General features: G+C 37.0%; 1 pseudogene; it reads left to right on the forward strand.

Annotated features, from left to right (window-relative positions):
- The first annotated feature begins 9,001 nt into the window (after nucleotides 1-9,001).
- Nucleotides 9,002-9,120, forward strand: LOC111740423 (annotated as a pseudogene).
- The last annotated feature ends 977 nt before the right edge of the window (nucleotides 9,121-10,097 follow it).

The following is a 10,097-nucleotide window of genomic DNA, read 5'->3' on the forward strand; positions in this document are numbered from 1 at the left end:
ACATATAATGTATATTTTATGTAATTTATCTAGAAAACAGAACATTTCAGTTGCATAGCTAGATAGTCTACTCACGTGTATTGCAAAAAATTACAATAGGGTCTCCAATTGTTTCTTCCTCCTTTTCTATAAGAGGATTGTACATCCTCACTCACTGTCTTGTGATTTGCACCACTCTCTGTGAGAAGAGTATACTTCCTCAGCAAACTGTGCTTAACCACAAGACTTGTTTTGGTCAAAAGAATGTGAGTAAATGTGAGTTACATTACATTTGAGAAGAAGCTTTAGGAGCTACCAAGAATTCTGACTATTCTTCCCTTCCAAATTCAGAAAAACATATCATAAATATGGACTACTTATTCAGCCTCAGCCATTAATGAAAAATCATGTGAAGTAGAGCCACAGTGAACCCACAGGCAACATATAAAGTAAGTTTGAAGTAAATATTTGGTTTTCTAAGTCACTGAGATTTGGAGATTATTTATTAATACAATAAAATTAATGCATATATCAAAATATGTCTTGTTGTTTCCAAAAGAATGCAAATAAAATATTTTTAAGAAGAAGGCATGTAGAAAAGAACAGAAGAGTAATTCCTAAGAAAGCGCTACAGAACAATTATAGAAGCACTTGGGGTGCTGAGCTTGTTGTTGCTGTTATTCCAGACAGTCAAGAACTCTCTTAGAAGAGCAATACCTCAACTGCTAGTTGAAGTACTTTGGACTTCTGTCCAAACCCTTGCACTTAGAGATTTGACCAGACTTTAAAGTGGCATCCAGTAGCCTCAGGCTATGGATCTGAAATGACTCAACTCTTCTTTTGAGTTCCCATCTGGAAAAGCTAAAAGCTGTCAAAAGAATTGTTCTGGTCAACACCTAAGTACTGGTCTTCAACTTCCCCTTTCTTAAAACATTTACTATGAAGGGTTTACAATTGTCAATCCATCCTTTTACCCTCTTTACATGTATATATATATCTCCTAAACTCAGAAGTGTCTTGTGTCTTTCTTAAGGACCTGAAAGCCATTACTTTGAAATACAATCATCATGAAGGATAAAACTTTTGTTTCTTAGTCTCTGTGGGAGGATAGAACCCTAATTTAGACAATTGCCAGTTAGCAAGCACAGCAGGCCTAATCCCATTTACTTTGACCAATTCTTCACAAATTTTTACTTCCCTGACTCAAGCTCTGCTCCTCAGGTCCTCATTCTCCCTTTGAAGCACCCAGTCACTTTAGCAAAAAGAATGGAGCTCAGCTCTTTCCATTACTGTCAGTAGTTACTGAATAAAATCTGTTTTCACCACTTTTCTAAGGGTTGGCTTTGTTTTTCTTTGACAGAGCACACTGGTATCTAGTTTAGGGTACATTATGACTATCTTAAATCAAAGCATGCATCACAACATGTGTATTTTAGAGGATTCTACTTGCCATATAATAATAAAACAATAACAACAAAAATAATAGTAACTAGCATTTACAATATTTACGTTTACTATAAAATTTTGAAACTTTACATTTATTCACTTTTTTTTTCAGGATTTATTCGTGTGTTAATAAATCCTGAAAAAAGGTCCCAAAGTCAGCATCTGTTAGATTCTCTTAGCATCTCATTGTTATAAGAATGACACTGCTACTACACCCATGAAATCTTTACATGTCAGCCTTCAAATAGGGAAGGGAAGAAGGAGGTGTGCAAATAAAGGTCTCTACACATATTTATCTTTTTTAAACTAAGAAGCAAACAAAATATTTTTTTCATAAAGTTGGAAATAAGTTTCTCTTATACCAAATTGGCTAAAACCAGGTCACATTCCCACCTCTAGACCAGGGGGGTTGGGTCCAGCTTCCTTGGAATCAGGGATTTCTGACAATACCTGAACAAAACCATAGTTCTTCCAAAAGAAAGGAAGAGTATGAGTATGACTATTGGATAAAAATGAACAGGATCTTCCACAATTACTAAACTATACTTTTCACTTAAATTACTCTCCTTTCCATCGTTTTTGAAGCCATATCTAATCCTAAGGAAGAGTAAGTGTGTTACATAAATAAGTAAATAGAAACAAAATTACTTGATATAATAAGAAGCTGCAAATTGTATGCAATATTTTTGTCAGCAGTTTTAACTGTAAAATCAATGCACTCAATATTGTTTGTGTTCTCAATAATGAGTATTATTAGATACTGCATAAATGTCAGCATGTGTCAAGAGCAATGACATGTGTCTTCTATGGTCATTAGCAGTATAGTTGCAACTTTTGTTGTTGGTAGCAACTGGAGATATTCTCATAGCACTCTAGAACAAGAAAGAAAGAAACTGGCCAATGCCAGCTCTTGTTCAAGAAATATCTGAAAAATACCCTCTAACAACTCCCAGATCTACTTAAATAGGTATGTGAAGGAGCCTGGAGCTCTACAAAACCAGATGGGAGCAAAGCCAACATCTCTATTGAGACCATTGTTGTGAACTCTATTTACTCCCAAGCTAGTATGACTTGGACTGCAGAACATTGGAAAAAATTTCCCCAAGTATAAGTTACTTTATAAATGAATTCTCTGCATCAAAACACACCCCTTAGGAGTCCACTAAGGCTAAGATTTACAGTAATTATTCAAATTTTTTCCCTGAGTCTCATTTTGATGTGTGCTCCTTGACATTTAGATGTGCATGAGCTTCTCTATAAATAACTAATAAATACAGGTGACTGAAGGGAAGAAGCATTGAAATAAGTATGATTTGACTGAAATCAAGTTTTCTAAAGAAAGAGAAATAGCTGATTAAAAGTAAAAGCCAAGAAATAAACAATCTCTGGTGCAAAAATCTGAGAGCCTGGCATCATGAGATTTCCAAAATAAGCATATGGAAAGTATACATGTGAAGTTGTCAAAATCAAGAAAATGAGATCAGATCTTATTTCATCACAGACTATGTCCAAGTTTTTTTTGTTTGTTTGTTTAAACGAGAGCATGCAAAGGTTTAAAAACATGTTTGAGAGAATTATTATGAGTAAAAAAAGCCCAATCTGTAGCCTTTTTTTCTTCTTAAGATAACACAATTCTGAACTCTGAACCTCAAATAACACAACCAAAATGAAGGATAAAAGAATTTATCTTTTAAGCTAAGATAGCCTGCCTCTCTTTCTTCAAGAAAATGCTCCTGAGCACAAATCCTAGCCCTAATTTGGCTTTTCTGTTTTTTGGGGTTGTCAAAAGCAAAAACAGAATAGGTTAAAAAAAATTGATTTAATGAAGACTCTTGCAATAAGGAGAGTACTAAGAGTGTCTCAGCAGAGTGGTTTTTGCCTTAAACTTTTATAAGTACAAATCAACAAGTCATAAGTGGGGTGGTTTATGGTTGGAACTGTTCATCTCAAGCCAAATTTTATTCAGTTGGCTAAACAGAAAATTTTTATATATCTGTCTAGCTAGTTTTAGGGAACAGTTCTAATCTCAGCCAATCATACATAAGACAAAGAATGGGCAGTTGAAGTTGTCCTTATTAGTAGGTTCAGGCAAAAGCAAAAATATGTGTTTGGTCTCGTCACAGCTGAACAAGAGGTCATTGATTAGTGTTATGAATCATGAGAAAGAGCGAACAGCAAGTCTTCTATAAGTTTTATGTGGAAGGGTAGTTATCAATAATAAACAGTTTTCCAGAACACAAAATAGTAGGGGGATTACTTGACCTTCTCTCCAGAAACACGGGGGCTCATGTAAAGTTAAATATTGTCAGTTCTCTCTTTTAATTAAGGTGAATGAATATCACTTCTTAGCAATTCAGAGGCAATCATAAACCACCTAAATAAGGTGTAGCAGGGTCTAAAAAAGTCTCTTGATAATGTTTGTTGATGATGTTCCTCCAAAATCAGTTAGCAAATATGTTGAGAGTTGGTAGCAAATATCAGGTGTTTTAGAGTCCCAGAAAATCAATTATCCTAAAAGTGTAGTGTCTGAAATGTAAAAGAGATACTATATAAAAAAGAGTTATAGCAGTCCTGAAATTCAAATCCTCAGAAAGTCCTGCTTGCAAGGCTGGTCCTTGGCTGGCATCTGGGAATCTAAATGCTAAACAGTTTCCTACACTGAAATATTTTTTTCCTAAATGAAAAGGGTGGCTCACTATGCCTAGACATTTTGTATAATCAAAGTAGTTATGCTACACCTGCTTTCTTTCTAGAAGTATGGAATTTTGGTACTTACTAGGAAAAAGGTCCATACATGGCCAGCCACCAATAAAAAATTTGGGCACTGAATCTCTAATAAACTTCCTTGATAGACAGTAATTCATGAATGTTGTAAGTTTGATACTAGAATTATACATATTTTATGTGACTCCATTGGGAAAGGACTTTTGGAAACTTAACCCGGTTTTCTCTGGAATATTTTCAATGCACCTGCCCTGTGTTGATGTTTCTTTGTAAAGTTTTACTGTAATAAATCTTAGCTGGGAGTACTACATGCTGAGTGCTGTGAGTCCATCTAGCAAATCATCACAACTAGGGAACAACAACAGAAATATTAATACGAAAGATTATATTAAAATAAAAAACCATTAATTGAATCTGGAGAGGCTCTTTTCAAGTAAATTTGAAAAGGTAAGTTCATGGAAATCTTTTGAATATATACCACTTGTTAATATTTTTAAAACTAAGATGTCGATGTTCTCAGCAATATTGTCCACTGTCATGGTTACCTCTCATATAAGGGTGTCCATGACCTTAGCATTGCATCAGATTTTATAAGTAGTCCAGAGAATGGCTCATCCAGAGAGAAATCTGCCCCTGCATAATATCTTGTGGTGATGAATCTTTTGAAGTATATATCAAGTTGCTAGACTTGATCTCACAGAGCCTATTCAGATCCTGGCGGGGGGTGAGGGGAACAGCTACAGGGAAACTTTATCAGAGTCCTGACATGGATTTATGCAGTCAAGATTTAGTTCTCAGCAATGACTCAGGCAGGAGAGAGAAAGATGAGATATGTTAGTTTAGAGTGTTGTATTCAGATATTGAAAATATCATGGACTAATTTGCATCCCCCCAAAATTTATAAGTTGAAGCTGTAACCCCCAGTGTAACCTTATTTGGAGAAAGAGCTTTAGGAGAGGGTAATTAGAAAAAAGGGAACACTTGTGCACTGTTGGTAGAATTGTAAATAGGTGCAGCTACTATAGAAAACAGTATGGAGATTTCTCAAAAATCTAAGAAAATAGAATAACCATATGACCTCACAGTTCTATTTCTGGGTATTTTTTCTGAAGAAAATAAAAACATTAATTCAAAAGATATATGTTCATTGCAGCATTCTTTACAATAGCCAATATACGAAACCAACCTAGGTGTCCATTGATTGATGAATGGATAAAACATATATACAATGGAATGATTTTCAGCCATAAACAATAAATGAGATCTTAGCATTTGCAGCAACATGAATGCACTTAGAGAAATTATGGTAAATGTCAGACACATAGACTTCTGGTCAAGATTGCTGAGTAGGTAAACACTGCTCGACTCCTTCCACGATCACATCAAAATTACAACTAAATTACAGAATAATCACCCTTGAGAACCACCTGAAGACTATCTGAATAGAACTCCTAAAACTGAGTATATTAAAAAGTCATGCTGAGACTGATAGGAATGGAGATGCCAAATGGGCTGATCCCATACCCATCTGTGGCAGTTCAAAATCAGGAGAGACATCTTAGCTGTGTAGGTTTCTCCTGAGAAATGAGTAGTCCCAGTCCCATACAGGGCTCCCCAGCCTGGAGCACCAGTTCTAGAAAAAGGTGTCCTCACAACTTCTGGCTGTCAAAATCAGCAGGGACTCCATCTGAATGAGACAGAGAGCTAATGTAGACCCAAGTAGCTTCTTAAAGGGCTCAAGCACAGACTCACAAACATTCGCCCTAAACTCCAGTGAAGGAACAGCAACTTGAAAAGTGTCCCTGGGATACACAGTGAGTAACTGAATTGCCTGGCTTCAGAGCGAGGGTTGGAGGAACGGCTCTCTCTAGGACAGAAGTGCTAGCAGGTGCCATTGTTTCTTTGTTGAGCCTTCTCTATCAGGTACAAGTGGGTGACAAATCTAAATCTTTATTAACCTGGCTAACACAGCTCGCCTCATGCTGATGATTCTCTGAGACCCTGCCTTCCTCCACCAACTTGAACATCTGACACAAACTTCTTTCAGCAGCTGTTCTACATAAGTGTCTGGCCTCATCCCACACAGCAGACTTTCTTAAAATCTCTTAAAGATGCACAAACTCCAACAAGCAGTTTCTGGCCTCAGTGTGCCCTGTACCTTTCACTAAGTGGGCCCAATCCTGGCACTAGTGGTAGCTGGCCTCTATTCACTGCATAGCCTCTTTCAGGAAACTTCAATCCCAGCACAGGCAGCTACCCATATCAGATCAATTTGTAGCTCCTATCATGTGACTCTGGGCTGGGCACAGGCAGTGACCAAAATTGGCCTACATTAGGGCAACTTTCAAGAGGCTCTAGGACCAAAACAACCAGTAGATAGCTTCAGAGCACACCAGAGGCCCTCACATTTAGCTCTACAAATGACAAACACAAAGGGTAAACTCAGCAGACACCAGAGATATACCAAAATAAATTACACACCATGAGGTTAGTCCATGCTGTGGTCATAGGCAGTCCTCATAGCCAGTCTATCTGAAGATGAAAAACCACCCACTGATGTGCCAAGAGCAATCAAGTCTCAAGCACAAAAAGAGAGCACACATAACTCACATAAGAGATACCCAGGGAGCACCCAGTCCAAGCGACCAGGGAGAATGTGCCACTGGGCCCCATAAGACACCTACTACAAAGGTCACGCTGCCAAGACTGGTAGATGTAGCAAATCTATTTAATCCATAGAAACAAATACAGGGGGGTCAGTCAAAATTAGGAGACAAAGAAACGTGTCCCATATGAAATAACAGGAGACAACTCCAGGAAAAGAATTAAACAAAATGGAGACAAGCAACTTACCAGAGGCAGAGTTCAAATCACTGGTTATAAGGATGCCCAATAAACTTAGGGGAATAATAGATGAACACGGTGAGAATTTACACAGAGATAGAAACCATAAAAAAGAAACAGTCAGAAATGAAGACTACAATAAATGAAATGAAGAATACATTAGATTAAATTAGTGGCAGAAAATGATGCAGAAGATCAAATCAGCGATTTGGAAAACAAGGTAGCTGAAAATACCCAATCGGAAAAAATAATAACAATAAAAAAATAAGCGTTGTATAAGAAACTTCTGAGACAACATCAAGCATACCAAAATTCACATCATAAGGATACCAGAAGGAGAAGAAAAAGAGCAAGAAATTGATACACCATAATTAAAATTCCAAAGGTTAAATACCAAGAGAGAATCCTAAAAGTAGCAAGAGAAATATAGGTAGTTATACACAAGGGAGTTCCCATAAAACTGTCAGCTAATTTCTCAACAGAAATATTGCAGGTCAAAAGAGATTGGTAAGAAATATTCAAAGTGTTGAAAAACAAGGACCTACAATCAAGATTTCTCTACCTAGAAAGCCTATTATTCAGAATCGAAGGAGAGACAAAGAGCTGCCTAGACAAGAAAAAGCTAAAGGTGTTCATCACCACTAAACCAGTATTACCAAAAAAAGTTAAAGGAACATCTCTAAGAAGGAAGAAGAAATAAAATAGATAAAAAATATGTATAAGAAATATTTCAAAGAATAAAAAAAAAACCTTTTCACTGACAAATGCAAACACATAATAAAAGCAGTAGATCAATGACCACTAAAGCTGTACGAAGGTTAAAAGGCAAAAATAGGAAGATCGTGTGCAATTACAACAGTAAATTAAGGAATACACAAACACAAAATATGAAAAAATAATGATAAAAACATAAACGTGGACAGGATGAGTAAAAATGGCAGTGATTTTAGAATATGTTAGGACTTAAGCAAACATTACATTAAAATAGAATGTCATACACATAGCTTGGTATCTAGGAAGAGCATGATAACCACAAGAAGAAGAAAAAAAAAAAACCTGCAAGAGATATATAAGAAGTAGAGAAAGAAATCCAAACTCAACATTACAGAAATTCATAAACATACAAAGAAAGAGAGCAAGAGTTTAAGAAAGGAACATAAAAGAACTACTAAAATCAGAAAACAATAAAATGGCAATAGCTGAATACCTATCAGTAATTACTTTAAATATAAAAGGGTGGATTAAATACTCCTATCAAAAGACATAGGATGGCTGAATGGATAAGAAAACAAAATCCATACATATGGTGCCTACAAAAGACCCACTTCAGATCAAATAACACAGAGAGACTGAAAGTAAAGGGATGGAAAAGATATTTTGTGTGAATGGAATTAAACAACAACAAAAAGATGGGATAGCAACACTTAGACAAAATAGACTTTAAATCAAAGGCTATAAAAAGAGACAAAATAACATATCATAAGGATAAAGGGATCAATCCAACAAGAAAATATAACCCTAGCAGAATTTACACACCCAATGTAAGAGCACCTAAATATATAAAACAAATATAACAGACATAAAAGAGCAACTGGCAGTAATACAGTAGTTATAGGGGACTTTAATAGTCCACTAATGTAAATGGATAGATCTTCCAGGCAGATAATAAGAAAACAGTGGCCTTAAATGACACATTAGACAAGGTAAATTTAATCTATATTTTTTGAACAATTCACACCAAAGAATCAGAATATACATTCTTTTCAAGCACACATGGAACATTTTTCAGTATAGACCACATTTTAGGCCATAAGAAAAGTCTCAGTGAATATAAGAAACTTGAAATCATATCAAGCATCTTCTCTAATCAGAATGGTATAAAATAAGAAATCAATTAAAGGAAGAAAACTAGAAAACAAACAAAGGAGTAGAGGCTAAATAGCATGCTACTAAACAATAAATAGGTAAACACTAATGAGAGCAAGAAAGAAATCAAAAAATACCTCGAGTCTACGGCCATACCACCCTGAACTTGCCTGATCTCATCTGATCTCGGAAGCTAAGGAGGGTTGGGCCTGGTTAGTACTTGGATGGGAGACCATCTAGGAAGATCAGATGCTGTAGGCATTATAAACAAACAAATAAAGAAACAAACAAACAAACAAACAAATGCCTTGAGACAAATGAAAGTAAAAACACAAGACCTGAAAAGTCAGAAAAAATAGTGTAGATGATAGAGGATCTATTCATCCTTGTGGCGACCAGATTAAAGTTGTTACAAAAACAAGGAGCAAATAGCAAGGAAAACTATCTGGTATCTAGATGAACAAGCCATATGACTAGAGTGAGAACTAAGAAATCACTGTGCAATGGCAGAAGGTAGGATGGGATGAAGATGCGAGGCTGTTCAATCCTGAGTGGCTGAGTGGGACAGAGGCCATAGCAGTGGCAGATGGCACCTGCAGATGCGTCTTAAAGGGGCCATGTCCTTGTGCAGACTTTCAAGGTGACGGACCTACTCTCTCTGAGCAACAGCATGGTTCGGCTGTGCAGAGGACACTAGGAACATACAAGGGATCACTGAGATGTTGGAGTGAGGTCCTAAGGGAGACTCGCTCTGTACAGAAGTGCCGGCGGTATCCAGTGTTCCTCTCTTGAGCCCATCCCTTTCCAGTGCGCAGACTCGGCACCGCCATAGCTGAGACTTTACCAAACGGAATAACAGAGGTCGCTCTGCCCAGATAATTCCCTGAAAACCTGCTTCCCTCAACTCATGGCCCCTATCAAGCCACATTTAGTTGTGTCCTTGGCAAGTCCTGTAACACTTGCTGAGCAGCACCAAGACACACACTGGTGTGGATTGCTTGCTGAATCTTAACAGGTGACCCTGGAGGGGCACAGGCTAGGGCTAAACTTGGCCTGCAGCTGAACCCCTCTCAGGACTGTGCCACTGGACACCTACCACACGAAGCCACACTTATAAGACTGGGAGACTTAAGAGATATGCTTAATATATAGAAACAGATACAGAAAGGCAGCCAAAATGGGAAGACACGGAAATACAGCCAAAATGGGAAGACAAAGAAGCAAATACCATTTGAGAG

Source organism: Pteropus vampyrus, unplaced genomic scaffold, assembly GCF_000151845.1.
Source record: "Pteropus vampyrus isolate Shadow unplaced genomic scaffold, Pvam_2.0 Scaffold63, whole genome shotgun sequence".
NCBI classification, from domain to species: domain Eukaryota; kingdom Metazoa; phylum Chordata; class Mammalia; order Chiroptera; family Pteropodidae; genus Pteropus; species Pteropus vampyrus.